The sequence below is a fragment of the Anser brachyrhynchus genome, assembly GCF_964034855.1.
Source record: "Anser brachyrhynchus genome assembly, chromosome: 5".
Classification (NCBI taxonomy): domain Eukaryota; kingdom Metazoa; phylum Chordata; class Aves; order Anseriformes; family Anatidae; genus Anser; species Anser brachyrhynchus.
In genome coordinates, this window is record NC_137699.1 from 47136768 (window position 1) to 47153936 (window position 17169).

Consider the following 17169-nt stretch of genomic DNA (forward strand, 5'->3'; position numbering starts at 1 on the left):
CAAAATAAAAAATACAGAAATATTACAAGAAGATGAAAGAATAGCGTGGAAGAGGAAAATACTAGCTTTATAGTTGTCCTAATCCCAGACTGCACACTATTTCATCTGATCAGGTGAATCATCCTCAGCATGGACAAACTAAGATCTTGTTAGTTCCTTCACTTTTAAAATTATCATGTGCGTTTTATTAAATGTATTATATTGTAGCCACACATAGTGATAGAAACTGCTGTGAGCTGAGATGTTCTCCCAAAGCCATCATCTTCAAATAAATAGTTGCTGAAATTCCGTCCTACTTCCCAGCTAATTTAAGTAATCCTGCTCAAGACTCTGGGGTTGCTCAAGTAGACGTGGGTTATGTGAATAAGAAAAATTTGCAAGATTTTTGAATGTTTATTATTAACACACATTTACCTTATTCAATACAGCTGCATGTTTTACTTTTCTTGATTGATTGCAATGCATTTCCATAACTGGCAAAACCAATTTGGTTATATTTTCTAGTTCAGATAGTTCTGTGCAGAAAGCTCATTTTGAAGGCTTAGATTAAATTTAAAGTTCATTTCCACTCTGAATATGGCAAGCAGTTTTTTAATACAGGAAAATAACATTTAAATTATCTAAGCTAAATGACAAATTATACTTGCACTTTGTACTTTTTTTTTTTTCCTTTTACACTAAAGGTGATTTGGAATATTACACAAGTGTTAAATCCCTGACATGTAGTGAGTTTTCATTTAAAAGTTAAATGGTACTGGATTGTAATACACCCTCTGTTTCCTTCAAAGGCTACTGTCCTATTCTGAGGGGGCTCAATCCTGCATGGTACTTCATCATTAAAAATACAGCTGACTGCAGAACTTTCAAATACTTCTTTTCAAGGACAGAGCCATAATGCTTATTTACGCATTGATTTAAACCTTCTCACTTCAGTGGGGAAGGGTTATTTACACAGGTATGATGTTACCAGACTGAAGTTGTCTCATTTAACATATCACAAATCAAAGACAGGTGACATATTAAACAGATTGTTTTTTCAGTTTCTATCTAAATCTCCTTACTAATTCAGTTAACAAATTCCCTGATATTTTAAATCTTGCTTCCCCTTTACTTAATTTTAGGATAAAGAAAGAATTTTTCAGATATATTACTCTCAAAGAGCAAAAAGCTATGAATGTAAATACAGAAATTAGTTTCACAGAACAAATGAGATACCCATACGCAGTGGCCTGAAATATGATAATTTCTTGGGGATGAAAAAAAAAAAAGATAAGGAAAAAAGAACGGGTAGCTACCTTTTCACTGACATCACAGAAATCTTTTGTATTAAAGATCAAGTGGCCTTAAATGCCACAGAGCCATTAAAAGTAATGGGATGTGATCTCAAGCCAGTGAGTGATGTGAAGACGATTTCTTCTCAGGGGCTCAAGCTGTAACATCCACATTAATGTATTAGTATCAGTAGATGAAACATAACGAATACTATATCTCATTTACATTGTGGATGAGAATGGGGAAGCAGTTCCAGATGGCTGATGAGTACCTTGAGCCAAAAGAAGTTTTTTTTTTTTTTTTTTGACATATCAGCATCCACAAGTCTAAAGTGCTGAGATTAGATCAAGCTGATGAGAATATGGACTTCGAGTGACTTTTTGTCCTTAAGTATGAGGAAAGTTAAACGATCCTTTAAGGACAACAGCATTACATGCAGCTGTGGGACCATCTCTACTTATTGTTGTATTTTGCACAGGTAGTTGCCTCAGGTAGTTCAATGATGTGCAAACTTTGGGAAAAGTTTTATTTTCTGACCTGTCTTGCTGAAGATGTCTTCAAAAAGACCACTCATATATTCAAGTCAAAATCATATTTATGCATTGGACTGGGTTGGTATAATTATGCACATAGTGCATGTTGTGTCGAAATGCTGGGTTATTCATAAACTGAGTACAGTGCTAAATGTTCAAGCAACATATGACAAATAAGAATGCAATGTCTATTTTTACAATCATAGGTTTGCTTTATAAATCCAAGCCTGGCACAGGCATAAAATCAAATGCATTGGATTGGCTTTATCAGTGTATTGAATTATGTGTTACTGGAAGAAGGAGTCTGTTTTACCACTGAAACAAGGAACAGATGTCTTTGATGAATTCTTATTCTTGAAGCAGACTGTTTTTTGTGAACGAGCTGGAGAAGGGCCACCACCTAAACCTTGTCACCCTGCCACATGAGAAAAGAAACTTGTCACCTGAGAAAAGAAAACCCACCTTGCTGCAGCTGCCTTTCAGGTAGTTATGGAGAGTGATGAGGTCTCCCCCCACCTTCCTTTTCTCAACACTAAACAACCCCAGTTCCCTCAGCTGTTCCTCGTATGTCTTGTTTTCTAGTCCCTTCATCAGCCTTATTGTTCTTCTCTGAATGCATTCCAGCAACCCAATATCAATGTTGTAGCAAGGGGCTGAAAACTGAACACAGTACTAGACATATGCTCACACCAGGGCTGAGGGAGGACAATCACTTCCCTAGTCCTGCTGGCCACTCTATTTCTGATGTAGGCCAGGATGCCATTGGTTTTCTTGCCACCTGAGCACTCTGCCAGCTCACGTTCAGGTGGCTGTCAACCTGCACCTCCAGGTCCTGTAATGCCAGACAACATCCCAGATACTCTTCCCCAAGCCCGTACCACTGTATGGGGTAATTATGATCCAAGTGCAGCAACAAGCATTTAGCTTTGTTGAATGCCATGCAGCTGAACACGATGCATCAATCTAGCTTATGCAGATCACTCTGTAAACCTTCCTACCCTCAAGCAGATCAACACCTCCACCCAACTTGGTGCCCTTTATATACTTACTGAGGGTGCACTCAATCCCCTCATCAAGATCATTGATAAATACATTAAACAAAACTGGCCCCAATACTGAGCCCTGGGGAATATCACCTGTGACTAGCCACCATACTGAGCCCTGGGGAACATGACCTGTGACTAGCTACCAACCAGATTTAAATCCATTCACAAGAACTGTTTTGGCCGAGCCATCCAAACAAATTTTTACCCATCAGTTAACACATCCATCCAAGTCATAAGCAGTCAGATTCTCCAGGAGAATGCTGTGTGAAGCAGTATCATATGTTTTGCTAAAGTACAGATAATGATACAAAAAGGTAATGAGATCACTTAAAGGTTTTCTTATTTTTTTTATTTTTACTTCCTCTCCTTTCCCCATATTCTTTTGTTTTGTTTTGTTTTGTCAATAACAAAATAGCTGTTAACTTGATGTATTATCCTATGTCTCTGGTTTGTAAGCACAACTACAGGCTGTGTATCACTGGGAAGAGGGTAAGAAGTCATCAAAATTATAACAATGTTAGAAGGTGAGGTGAAATGAGGAAAGTACAATGAAAATGTATCCCTTTGTGTTATGTGAAGCATAAAATGAAAGCATCCTTCATTGCAGGGAAGTGGTTTTGAAACACATTTGAGAATTGCAGCTAGATTTATGTTGACTTAATATTAAGTTAATATTGATTGAGATTAAACAACCAAAGCATAAGATACACTAATTCATATTATGATGTACTTTTGGTATCTCAATTTTTTGTAAGCTTAATGAAAGCTATTGTCAAACAAATTCATACCTAGAGGTGTGCCTTATTTAGAGATCTCATACTGTCTGCTTTGTATATCTTCTCTTAATTTGTTCAAACAAACACTTTTTCGATCCTTAAATTAGGTTAGCTTTTTGCTTTTCCCTCAAGACAATTGCACATCATTAGAGAGGTGGTGGAACAAGTACAATTGCAAACATCTGCTACTATGGTACAGTGATGCTGTAAGCTGATCCGCAATCATTGTGACTGTCAGGACTTCAAGTTTATCTTAAGGTCATGCTGTTTGATTGTGGATAAAAAACCCTGGGATTTCATGTTATCATATATACCTATAACACCATTTTGATTATTTGGTAAATTTCTTATATGAAGGGAGAAACTATATGAAGACAGGTAAATATCCAAAGCTGTTTTCTTTGTGTGTGTTTTTTTTTTTTATTACTTAAGAAATATTGATCATAGAATATCCTGAGTTGGAAGGGATCCACAAGGATCGTTGAGTCCAGCTCCTGGCTCTACACAGGTCTACCCAGATATTCAGACCATATGACTAAAAGCATAGTCCAAATGCTTCTTAAACTCTGGCAGGCTTGGTGCTCTGACAGGTTCCTGGGGAGCCTGTTCCAGTGCACGACCACCCCCTTGGTGAAGAACCTTTTTGTGATATTCAGCCTGAACTTCCCCTGTCGCAGCTTGACTCCATTCCCTCGGGTCCTGTCAGTGGTTACCAGAGAGAATAGATCAGCATCTGCCCCTCCACTCCCCCTTGTTAGGAAGCTGTATGGCCATGATGAGGTCTCCCCTCAGCCTCGTCTTTTCCAGGCTGAACAGGCCAAGTAACCTCAGCTGCTCCTTGTATGTCTTCCCCTCTAGGCCCTTCACTGTCTTTGTAACCCTTCTCTGGAAAAAATGATCATTTATATCACATGATGTTTCCAGTACTGATACACAGACCTTTGCAGATGGGAGAAAAATAGTACTGTAATAGTACAATACAATGAAAAAATTGTACTGTTACTAGGTATGGCTATTTAAGTTCATAAAGAATATGAACAGACACCCTTCTTTAAACTCATTATTTATTTTTTCTTATTTATTTTTCCTTTTACTATCAGTATCAGAAGGTAACTGGTTTAAAGTTGATAATCTCTATATTTTTTAGCCTGGCAGATTGTGTGAGGTGCTAGAACAACATCTTTTTCTAATATATAAATAAGACTTAACCACTAATTACAGAAGTTGGTTGTACAAATAAGCCACCTCTGCCTAAGACCTAAAATGTTCTCAAGCACCGAACTATCACTGTAGTCAGAGAAACTATGTACCTACTTCCCTTTAGGGATCAGGTTCTTCATTTTGTTTGGACAGACTTCAGTTAGTGTAAATTGGAATTGCTTTGTTGCCTTCAGAAGGGTGATAACAATTCATGCCAGCTCAAAATGCGGTGCTTAATCTCAGGATTGATGGAGAAAGGTGGGGAGAAAAAAAAAAAAAAAACACTCCATATCAACTTTAAAAAAAAAAAGCCTCTGGTCTTAAAACAAGGAAGTGGAAACTTTAATGCAAGTTATAAATAGGGCCATTAATTTGATATACAATGCTCTGGCAGCATACTCCATTAAGTATCCATATTTACTTAGCTGCTACTATGCTACCAACATGACATAGCAAAGTTACTATGTAAAACCTTTCCATCAAACCATATTAGTTATGTGTTTCAGACTTGATTAAAATGCACAAAGCTGTATAATAAAGTTTCTAGATCTGTCAAGTGCCCACTTGATATCGTAATACCTTGTAAGTAAGGTTGAAGAAATTTCTTATGTCTGATTCTGAATCTACTTGGTCTATGTGAATTTAAGCTTGACTAAAATAGTATTAAATTTGAATTCTACTTTAGGTTGAAAAACAGGAAAACTGTGAGGAAAAAAATGTGGAATTAATAAGAAAATATTGCTACAGCACAAATAAAAAAGTACACATGAAATATTAGTCCATAGTGTAGTGAAAAAGAGGAAAAAAAGAAACAAAAAAAATCAAATGATAGGGTTAGGTGATTGTATAATGAAGATAAATTGAGTTTCAGTCTCAGAGGGCAAGGGCTGAGTGCACCCTTTCCACCATTGTGATCAAAAAGACAGACACGGAACATAAGACTAGCAAGAACCTCCAAGGTCAGTGAATCCAATTCCCATAAAAGCAGGCAATTATTTCATAGTGCCTTATACATGTAATTCATAATGTCACATCACACTAGCTACAGATGGCTTGGGACAGGGCCTTGTTTTCACTATTCGTTTCTATTGGAAGATGGTTTAGACGTTTATTTCTTTTGTGACTAGAAACAACTTCTAATTACTACCCAAAAGATATTAATTTCACTTCCTCCTAAAAATTTCTAGGTCATCAGAGTTACACTAGTTCCCACTCTGTTCAGTCAACGGGACACAAGAGTCTATGTCATGGAATATTGATGTAAAATTGTATACTCGGTGTAGAGACAATCAGGTTAGATTCTGCAGTGGTCCCTTCTGGCCTGTTTTCAATTTTTCCTTTGATGAGCTCAGTAGCGGTGATTGTAGAGAATGAAGACTTGAAATAGCAGAGTTGTGATAACTCAGTTTCCCTCCACCTCACTAAGAATTTTATAAAATCTTATTTGCTGTTTTTTTTGTTTGTTTTGATACTCATTATTTCTCTTGGTCAGCTTTTATTCATTGAATTCTCATGAAGAAAAGGCCATTCTCCAGTTTAAGATGCTTCCTATGTTTCTAGGGAAGAGTGAGTTGTCCAACAGAAAATATCATAGAATCATTTAGGATAGAAAACACCTCTAAGATTATCTAGTCCAACCTTCAGCCTACCTCTGCCAAGTCTACAATTAAACCATGTCACTATAGCACTACATCTACACATTTTTTGAATATCTCCATGGATGGTGACCCACTTCCCTGGGAAGCCTGTTCTAATAATTCACAACCCTCTCAGTGAATAAATTTTTCCTAATATCCAACCTAAACCTCTCTTGTGCAACTTAAGGCTGTTTCCTCTTACCTTATCATTTAGTGCTGGGGAGAAGAGACTGATCCCCACCTTGCTATAGCCTCCTTTAAGGTAACTGTAGAGCATAAGGTCTCCCCTGAGCCTCCTTTTCTCTAGGCTAAACAATACCAGCTCCCTCAGCAACTACTCATAAGACTTGTCCTCTAGACCCTTCACCAGCTTCATTGCCCTTCTCTGGACACCCTCCAGCATCTCAACGTCCTTCTTGTAGTGAGAGAACAAAACTGAACACATTATTTAAGGTGTGGCCTCACCATATCCTAGGATGGAGGGTCAATCACTCCCCTAGTCCTGCTGGCCACACTATTTCTGATACAAGCCAGGATGCTTTGCTCATATTTAGCTAGCTATCAACCAGGTCCCTTTTCGCAGGGCAGCTTTCCAGCCACTTTTCCCCCAGCCTGTAGTGTTGCATGGCATCATTTTACCCCAAGTGCAGGACTTGGCATTTAGCCTTGCTGAACCTCATACATTTGGCCTCAGTCCATCAATCCAGCCCGTCCAGATCCCTCTGTAGAGCCTTCCTACCCTTGGAGAGTAGGAAGGAATCTTGTCTTGATGCTTCTTAGAAGCTTAGAATCATTAAGGTTGGAAAAGATCTATAAGATCATCTAGTCCAACTTTTAACCTAGTACTAAAGTTCACCACTAAACCATGCTATTAAGTTCGAAATCTACACATTTCTTGAAGACCTCCAGGGCTGGTGACTCAACCACTTCCCTGGGTAGCCTATACCAATGCTGCACAACCCTTTCAGTAAAGAAATTTCTTCTAATAAATTTCTCCTAATTCTTCCTGAGTCTTTACCTTTTATGTAGTTAAGTATACCAGAGGGTTTCAAATAGTAACATGCATTAAAAATAACATTCACAGAAACATATCACAGAAGATACATGGTTAAAAGCAGAAGTATTTTCACAATAAGGAATTAGATGTACATAATTTGCTTAACTTTCTGTAGTAGTAACCTTACTTCTTTAATTCATCCAGAGACTAGAGGAGAGTTCTGGTTTGTTGCAATTTGTGAAAGTAATTAAGATAACTATTGATGAAAGATTAGCATGTCCTGATTAGCAGTAAGTTTGCTTATATGAAATTCAACACCCTGGGTATGTTACCTATACCTCAGAAGAAGAAATTAGTTTCATTATTTCTCCTTCATAAAGGAGAAAGCTATCTAGAAGATATTGTACTTGTAAAGGTCTTTTGTGATACGTTTGCAGTTACATAATTGGTGATTTTACACTGAACATTTCTTTACCAACTGTTCTGTATCAACTCGGTCTAGCCATTATAGGATTTTGTTTCCATAACCACACTCTATACTTCATACCAGTTCTGACCTTTGTTGACAATAAGACCATGCTGTTGCAGACCTTTGGAAAGATTTGATGGCAAAATGTCAAAACCAAATGGATTGTACCATGCAACGACTGAGAGAAACCCCAGTTCCCTTTCTATACCTTTTTCTCCTTTTTGCTTTCTTCTTGCAAGTTCTCCCAAACCACTAATCAATTTCCCAGTCCTTACATGTTTCATCCAAGACAAATGGAAAGGGAGGAAAATATAATTTCTTATACAAAATGACCACTGAAACATTTTTCAGTGAACCATCAAAACAGTTTACATCCAGTGTTTCAGGACACCATGATTTATGCAATATTTCAAAACCTGTCTCCAGAGATGTTTGCTCTTCACACTCAGTATCCCTTAAGGATACAGTGAAGTCATTGAATTCATTGCCAGACTTCAACTATTTCAAACCCCACAAAACGCTACAAAACAAGCAATTTTTCTCTCTTTTAATTGCCTCTCCAGTTTAGACATCCCGAATATTTAAAATCTCTTTGTTCCTATGCAGAAGAATGAATCTGGAGATCCAAAGAAAAGCACATAACATCTATATTTTTCCACCTAACCCACTAGCAAGAGTAATAAAAAGTTAAGTTCACAGCTTTAGGTACCAAAAAAAAAACATTTTAAAGTGGAGCACCAAGCTTTGAGTTTTGTTTGTTTGTTTGTTTTTGTTTTTTTAATGCATATTGGTAAATTGGCAAATTTTATCAGGTGTGTTCAAAGAATCTCAGTGATCTAGAAATCACTCCAAACAAGTTGCCATTCCTTGAGTGTTATCTCACTCTTTGGTATGTAACAATCGAACTAATAGAAAGCTTTATTCAATCTCAGTGAAATTTATCTCAGCTTGGAATTAGTTTTTGATCATAATTCCTGCTTGGATAAATCAATAGGAAGCTAGTGAGCATTGTGTCCATTCCAAAAAGTTTTTAAATGCTGTGTTCCTACTCTATAATAGTCTATTTCATATCCATATAATCTGTGCTACAGAGTCAATTAATTCCAGTCTGGCTAATGAAGGTATTTTCTGAACACTTCAGAGCTGTCAAACAAACAGTACATTTCAATAGTTATGCTGAAAATACTTCTTGAATGCTCAAGGGTCTGGGAAATAGATGAAAATTACAGAAGAAACAAATAATGGCATAAAAACTAAAAATGGGAGTTAAAGTAGTAAATTGCCTGTATATCTTTTGTATCTGGAGATTAGTGTTCCAGTTCTGCATTAGGACCCATAGTGAAAATAATTTTTGTGGCTTCAATCTGATCCCTGGGGTGCAGTTTATCCACATTACAGATTTCACTGTACCATTAAGAATGGCATCTATTTTTCTCCTAAAGAAAGGTGTGGAACAGGAATAATGGGACACTTCACAGACCGATTGATGTATGTTGGCAGAGCGATGTGTGAAGGTTGTAGGCCTGTAATAGCCAGAAGATTAAGTATGGATTAAGGTGCACTAAAAGGAGCTATTGAGAACTCTGTAAGACCTCTGTCTGAACAACAGTGCTAATATTCAGACCTTAGCTTCATGAACACCACTTTTATCAGTATAGCAATTAACAATAATAAATTAATGTATATCTGAAGACCAGGAGCCTATGGTACTTTATCTCCTACAAGACTGGGTGCTGCAAATCATAAAAAGACTACACTTTTCACTGATCCTGATCTAGAAGTGCAATAAAAGTGAAAGTGGGCTACATTTTAGAAATATTGCAACAATAATAATATTAAACTAGTACAATTGTAGGGTTTATTCAGTATTTGTTCCAGAAGCTGTACAAAGGTAAGGCTTGAGAGAAGGCTTGAAGTAAGGCTTGAGAGGCGTGAGAACTATCTTGATTTATCACAGTTAATAATCCCAAGGATTTTTAGGGGTGTACTCTTGATCGATGTTTTTTACATCACAAAGCATGTTGTTGGAGCATATTTTTCCTTTGTTCTCTTTTGGCGTTTATTTCAAGTTTAATCTTCTTGTACTAGCTTCTTCTCTCCCGTGGGCTGTTTGTATTGTTCTTCAGATATTCATTCACAGTGCTGTCCTTTACAATTAGTTCAACTTTCACTGCATCTGAGATCTTCTAAATGACAGAGTCGATCCACTTGTGAATGTAACTGTAGAAATTCCCAGAGGCTGAATTTTTTAAAACAGCTGTCTCCAAGATGGTCTCTCATATGTCATGGGTACCATGTTTCCCACAAGATCTTCTGACATTGCTTGCACCTCAAGCATTAATAATAATAATAACAACAACAACAACAAAATGTTACATCCTGAAGCTTGGAACAAGAGCAACCTCATGGTATTGTCAGTGGTGTTGTCACCTACTCACTTTCATGGGGCAGTAAATTCTGGGTCCTTCTGCTCCTGAAGGATTTCTTGGAGTCTGCAGAAAATCTCTTGCTGGTCAAAGCAGTAACAATGAAGCACTGAATGTTCCAAAGGCCAGGAATGTACCTTAGATCAGCTAGAAAATTATGACTGGCTGACTGTGGTACAAAAGGAAACAGTGAGTTGGAGCAAGTTTCTGTTACTGTGATGTCCCATTTGGAAATTATATACCAGTTAGCATGCAGAAGACTCTAACTAGATTACAACTGCAAACAGAATCGTAGAATCATAGATACTTGCAGAAACCTTAATTTTTTCACATTCTTGCAAGGTAAAGCATATCCTATACAATGGATTCCATACACAATTTTTTTTTCTACCAAAAAGCATCATTTTGACATCACCTCCCACTTGCAGGGGAAAAGAGCATTGGTATTTTTACAATTTGACTGCAAATTCTGTGTGAAACACTGATTCTATATAAAGTAATCTGCTTCTGATATTGGCTTCAATAGGGCCAACAGTTTGTTCTCTGAAACCTGGAACTTGTTACCATAACAGTTAAGCTGGAGCATTGGCTAAAGGTTAATCTGGGAGGAAGCTTTCTTGTATTCCACCTCACCCACCATTCTGAATCATGACTAGTTTCAATATGGAAAGGTTGCAAAGAATTAATCTTACTTCCTTTTGTCAGGCAAACAAGATATAAGGCAAGAGCAACAGCACTGTAATGGGCTTGTAACAGAGATGACAAGAGGAAGAGATGGGAGGAAGTATGAAAGAGGAGGAAGGGGGACTATTGATCTCCAAGTCTTGCATGTACTGATATTTGAGGAGTTTGGCCATCAGCAACAAAAGTTGATCTTTCCCACGTCCTTTGACTTCTACAACTAACATGGTCTTCCTAATTGAAAAGAAAAATGAAAGCAATTTATTTGAGAAAATGAAATGATTTATTGAGCAATTCTGTGAAAGGATTTTTTTTTATGCTCTTAAAACTAAAATATTCTCCATAAACTTCTGTACTCTAAAACAAACATCTGAAAAAGAGAAAAGGTCGTTAAAATGAAACATTTTCCTTGGCAGAAAGGCTTCGCACTGAGCATGCTTCTGCTATAATACCAGCTCTGAAATGTTTTGCATGAAGTCAAGAAAAAGCCTAATCTTCCAGTCATTGGTATTTTGCTTATGCATTCAGCATACGTTATTCTTGTTTCTATCATTATTATAGAATGTGGTTTAAAAACTAGCTTTGTCTTTGTTCAGTGACAATGGCTTGAACAACTTAGAGATTGAAAATGTATTTTCCTCCCTTATTTGAAATTCAAAGACACAATCTTTCCTACAATGAGAGATTTCAAATGGTATTTGAAAGAAATATGGAAAAATACAATAATAAAAATACCATACTGTATTTTTTGTACATACTCTGGTTGTTCCTGATTCATCTCTACAAAATACAATGTAATCTTAGGGTAACATGACTTTTTCTCTACACATAAAATACAGCAGAAGATATGAAAGGGCAAATATGTAGATCCTCTTTTTGCCAATCTCAAGCTGATGTATGTGCTCTCATGAAAATCAGAGGAGGCTTATGGACTTGACGTTAAATCCAGGGAAACTTCATGGGCTTTGACAGATCTCAGCTTCATTCCATCCTGAAACAGACCTATGGCAATTTTACTTCTAGGGCCAAATTCATCTTTAGTATAGATTTATTGAGATCAGTGATCTTTTATGTGGGATGAATTAGATAACTAGGACCTCATGTTATTCCACAGGGAATTTGGTACTTTTGAATATCAAGTTGTTTCCATCATTCTCACATTAATAAGTAAGAATGCAAAGTTGTTTTTTTTGTTTGGTGTTCCTCTCCTTCTCCCTGCTCCTCCCTCCTCCTCTCCCTCCCCCCTCCCCCTTAGTTTAATATTAGTTTAATATCTTGCATTTGTCTGAAGCAGAGGAATCAGAAAAACATAGAATTTAGCTCCTGCATCGTTAAATAAAACTATATCAGAATGGCTCATCTGTGGGAGGGTTTTTCTCTAATGATGGCAGTAGGATGCAGTCAGTTTACTGTGCTGTGCATGGATGTGAGCTGGAACACTGTACTGTCTAACTGTGAGAAAAGCTATTTCCCAATGTAACTTGAGTGAAATCAGGTTTAGGCAATTATGGGTAGCTCAGAAGAAAGTCTATTATTGTAACATTTCAAGCGACTTTTGCAGTGTTATGGAATCTAGTTAGTTACAGATGCACTCCAGTCAAATACTGACATACTTCAGTGCTTATACTGACTGCTGCTCCTAACTTATTATAGTTTGTCCTTGAGATATTACTTAAGCAGAATCACTGCATGTATTGGAAGTGATAAGCATTAGGGTTGTATTTCTCAGGTCAACATCTACAGAGAATTTTTTTAAGGTAATTAATTTTTTTTTCAAATTAATTTTGAAAGATTAGAATCCAGAATAAATTAATATTACTTATACTATTTTTCCTATATATTTCTGTAAGTTTTCTGGAAAAAAAAAAAAAGGAAAAAGAAAAAAAGATGCTTAGATGGTACTAAACAGAATTAATGAGAGAAAATAAACTTATAGGTTAGGACTTACTTTTTTATTATTTTTCCTTTTGTAGATTCTAACCAACAGTATGGCCAGTTGCATAAAAAAGAAATTCCTGTTATCACAGACATCTGTGCTGCTAAGGTTACTTGTCTTTACTGCTGCAATGCTTCATCAGAAATAATTTTAAGAAAGGAAAATTTAAGAGCATCTGCAGGTTTTTATAGTCTCTCTGTTATTGATTCTATGAAAAAAAAAAAAACAATCTGCTCAATTTTACAATTGTTTTAATATTCTCCAAGCTCAGTGTAGCTACATGGACTATTGAATTCACTCTCAGGCTCCAGAATATGTCCTAACATGCCTTGCATCTACATATAAAGATGTGTCTGTGCCTGTGCAGACATGACTGCATGTAGCAGTCCTCAAGGTGACATCTACTACCACAGATTTGCATCCCACTATTACACTTCCTTGTTCAGCATCCAGAGCAGAGGTTGTTATTCTAGTGCTAATTAACTACTTCTCCTTCCCTCCCTATTGCCACAGCAAATGTCAGTCCATCTAGATAGCCTTTTTAAAAGAAAAGGAATCAAATACGTACAAATATCTGCAAAACATTTCAAATATGACCCAGCTCAGAGGTTGGGGGGGGGAGGGGCTCCAAATTTTTGAAGAAAATGGGTTTAGTTGGTGTGAAATTGTGCTGTCTGCCAGCATTTTCACTCATTGCTTGTAACAGACTGAGGTGGAAGGGGCAGGCAGATTAAGGAGGAGAGGGGAGTGCTGTTCACAAGTCATTTACTTCACTGCCTTTAAGAAGAGGAATGGCAGTGACTACTGACTGACTGGCTTTCATGTGATTAGGGAAGTCTCCTACTCAGGATGCAACTCTTGGTTATGGGCTTTCATATGAACTGAAGAAGCTCTTGTCCAGAATATAAACCTTGATTACTTTTTATGTCCACCTGGCATGACATAAAATCTGCTTCGAGGCCATCTTAGCATAGAGCAAACTGTGTGATGCAAAGGGAAATTTAATACACTTGAGAATTGTAACTCGGGAGTTGTGAGAGAATTGATCGGGAGTTGTGTAGTACGGCCATGTAGTCACAGTAAGCATCTTTCTGAAGAAAGAGGAAAGGTATTTATATGGTCTAGTTTCTGACATGCAAATTCAGGTGTGTATGTCAAGAGCAATGGAGCTAAATAGATCAGATGCAAAAAGGTTAACTCAGTACCTAGCATAGCAGATAGGTTTCAGAGTGTTATTCAAGATGGAGTCTTCTCAAGTTTTCTCTCAGCAAAATTCCCTGATTTTACAGTGATCTTTCACAGTCTCTTCCTTTTGTCATCTTTCCAGCTGTGCTCTTTCTCCTTCAAAGAGCATTGCCAGCCCACTGCAGCTGTAATGCCATGTGCATCCCTGCTCGTACTATTTGTAAAGGTAGTCCTCTTTCTTTCATATGCTTTAAAAATGTAAAATGTGATAGGGTGTATGTAATATTCATAGGATGAAAGAAAATTTTAAAAAAGAATTTCTGAGTATATGTCAGTGAATTGCCAACAAAAATAAAGAAAGTTATAGCATTAAATTAAAAAAAAAAAAAAGGAAAGAAAGAAATCACATCTGTCCAAGGACACCACTATATCAAGGAAGAATAATTTACTTTGTCCTACCTCAGGGTTAAATGCTCACTGTTGCTTGGGAAAGCTTGTGTTTCTTTTGTGCTGTGTACGTCTGTGAATGTTTTATGAATCTAATTGAGCTTAGGAATCAAGTTTCTTAGACAGACACAGTTTATTCAGAAGAATAAAGATACAGCAGAAAGTTATTGATTTTTGAGGAAACTACGCCTTGTGAAAAATTAACTAGACATTCCTTCCAAATCAATACAATTACCCTTGCTGTTTCAGGACTTCTTAATCTGATCCATAGAACGTTTCCAGTGCAAAATAGTCTGTACAGTCATTTCTTTCATAAAAGCTGATTTCTGCTGTCTTCTTTATCTAAATTCATATTTCCTACAAGTGTGGGGTTGCATGAATGCATGTCTCTGCATAGAGTACTGGTGTTCATGAGAAACAGAGAGGCTGTTCTTCCATGTTTAACAAATTTAGAGGTATGACAAATGCAAAAATCTTTGTCATAAAGGCCAAGTCTCCTTCTCCTGGAAGAATTGAAAAAAACAAAATTTATACTTCTTCATGATACTTAAAAGCTGATTTTGAGGAAGCAATAGTAGGAGATTGAAAGTCTGTTCTGTCTCAATTTCCAGGGATGTCTCTCTTGAAACCATCACTAAAGCTAGCAGCTACAGGTACAAAATCTTGGTATGATTTGTGATATCCAACACAGAAACATGATGCAGTTACTTATCCACTAAAGAAATTTCAGTTAGTAACTGACAGCTATACAACTTTCAGTGAGAGAAGGGAGTTGCTTTATAGATATTGAGCAATTATTTCCTTGCTGTTCATGAACATTGTTCTATAACTGCTCTACTGTTTCAAAATGACATTTTTAAAATTACATTTATTTGAGTTTACCTCACAGTCATTCTATGTTAGCTTTCCTGAACTTTGAGAAAGCATGAAATTTGTTGGCTGTGAAATAACTTAATCACGTCAACAAGAGTAAATTTTCTACGAGAAAGCTTTGCTGATATTCCTTCTTGTTTAATATCTTAATATCTTCCGTGACTGTGCAGCAGTGGTTTTACACATCCTCATTTCCTGCACTTTTTGAGCTATATCCCTGTCAGATCTCATGAAGCAAACAAAATTACACCTTCTTAGATTATAAACCTCTAAAGACAGTCAGGTTCATTCATGAGATCTGATGGATATTTCTGGAACAGATCTTCTCCCATCTATTGTGGGAGACGTCGAACCTGAGAAGACACATTTTTACCTTAGGTGACTTCTTGGGCATTTAAAATTTCTGCAGAACTTTTGATAGGTTGGTAGTGTAGGAGTGCTGCTGTTTAAACACAACACCTCCTTGATTAATTAAACACCTATATTCAAAAAGCATTTTCAGTCTGTTGAATTATTTTGTACCTTCTTAATTTTCTGCGTAGATTAAATGGGTTAGCAAGAGCTAAACCATTTGACTTATGAATGGCTGAGTGTGCCTGTTGGGTATAATTTATAGAGTGCTCTGGAATCCATATGGAAAAAAAAAGTGCTAAATTAAATGGAATCATTGTAATTATAAACAATAAGATTTATAGATCTAAAAGATTCTGTTGTGTCTGTGTGTTTGATAAGTCCCTAAACTACTATACAAAATAAACTACCCTGTGATATGGGAATATAGGTCTTGGCTTGGAAAGGCCAGAAAGATTCCAGTAGAGTGCAGATAATCTGTAAAGGTCAGATCTTCCTGGAGTAGCGGGTCATATGTCAGGAATTAAGAAAGAGTCTTAACCTGTCTGGAGAACTTTTACTGTATATAAATAATGTATATGTCTGTGTGTATGTGTATATATTGTAAGTGGACTACTAAAAAAGAAAAAGGTAAAGTATATATACATTTTTTATATATATATTTTTATATTTATTTATATTATATATATATATACATATATAAAAAGCAGATGATTTATGGAACACCAGAAATGGTCTGCACCAGAAATATAAAATGGAAAATGCTATAGTTCAGAAGCAATTTACAGCCTTTCCAAAATTAAAAGCCATGTAAATAAGTCAACAAACACATAAATAAGATGGTACACCCTCTTTTCAAATGGAATCAGAGATTTCAGGTAAGGAAGACTAATGTTTTAATACCAACTGATCTGAGATGCAGTTACTGGGGGGCTTTTGGTTTTTCCTTTTTTTTTTTTTACAAAAAAAAAAGTGGTTTTTCTTTTTTTTTTAACAGTTGTTTTACTGTAAAATGGCAACTGAAATTTCCAGTCTGAATGGAGGATCCAGCTGATGTTTTGTTTTAAATTAACTTTAGCTCTTTCTTGAAATTACCCCAGGGTTTACAGAATTTGAACTGCTCAACACAGATAAGAAAGATCAATTCAGTATCGGCTTCCCCAGGTTTCCTGCCATAATACACACACTTTCATTATTGAAAGTGTGGATCTTTGATAATGATTCTACAGTCATTCAAATATAATAACTGATTAAAAAAAAATATTTGGGATATCAATGTTTCCAGATCATAAAGATATATTGAAAAAACAAGTTTGAATTTAATTCTCATCATAGGATTG

The 17169-nt window shown here is 36.4% G+C and overlaps 1 protein-coding gene across 1 annotated transcript in view; it reads right to left on the minus strand.

Moving 5' to 3' along the window:
* Positions 1–9866: 9866 nt before the first annotated feature.
* LOC308196010 (uncharacterized protein) overlaps positions 9867–17169 on the minus strand; it is a 380840-nt gene continuing 373537 nt past the window's right edge. The window contains exon 9 of the transcript XR_013952022.1: positions 9867–11271. The gene's annotated coding sequence lies outside the window, so the exon portion shown is untranslated. The remainder of the gene's footprint in view (positions 11272–17169) is intronic.